Source organism: Arachis ipaensis, chromosome B06 (genome assembly GCF_000816755.2).
Source record: "Arachis ipaensis cultivar K30076 chromosome B06, Araip1.1, whole genome shotgun sequence".
NCBI lineage: Eukaryota > Viridiplantae > Streptophyta > Magnoliopsida > Fabales > Fabaceae > Arachis > Arachis ipaensis.
The window spans coordinates 6770768-6771730 of record NC_029790.2 but is presented as its reverse complement, the minus strand read 5'-3'; positions in this window follow the sequence as shown (position 1 = coordinate 6771730).

Here is a 963-nt window from a genome sequence, read left to right as displayed (position 1 = left end):
GGACTTAACTCAACACTTATTGACTAGCTTTTATTCAATCCCACCCCCCGAATTGTCAAGAAACTATAACTAGTCCATTTCATTTACTTTTTTATTCAAAGATTTCCCTTTATTTTTTCCAATAAACGTCACGACCGAAGCCTAAAACACAAATTCACAATCTGAAAGTTAACATATCCATCAAAGTCAACAAGGAATGCAAACGAAATACTGACAAAGACTATATAATCCCTATTTGACTAAATCTTGTGTTAGACAATTAGACTCCGTCTAAACTCTAAATGCTAATAATACTCTTTTCCATTGTCAGCATCCTCCCATCAGTTCCCTCTTATGGCATTTACAAACCAAAACTTTTTAACAAGAGAATAAACACTTTTTTTCCCCTGTATCATAATACATATTTTATTTTATTTTTCCATTTCATTAAGAAGTATGTTCTATCCACAACAATAATAAAAGACAGCCCTGTGAATCGAAAAGTATCAACTAATGTTGGAATACAAAATGCTTTACCCAAAAACATGAAGTCTTGGTTATTAAATTAATTATATTTAAAAAATATCCCATCTGAATATTGAATATTCTTGTACACAAAGTCAATCGCTAGTGTAGTGATTATAGATCTGAATAATTTTATGTTAAGTCTTAAATCGAAATTTATTGCCATTGATGATGACGCGATGATGATCCTAAAACTTGAATTCACTTTTAATTATCCAAAAATAAGAGGAAAAAAGTGGACTCTATTTGCTAAAACCTTCGGTATTGGTTTTCAGTTTTTCTTTTCTCCACCCAGCAATTCGAAACTATGACCTTATTGACTTATTCAGCTAATTAATTAGTTGATTAAATCAAAATTGACCATTTCTCCAATCCTATATAAAAATATTTCGTCCAATTCATAATTCCCATGGACTAGACCAATATATATTATATAGAATAAACATTTAATTTAATATG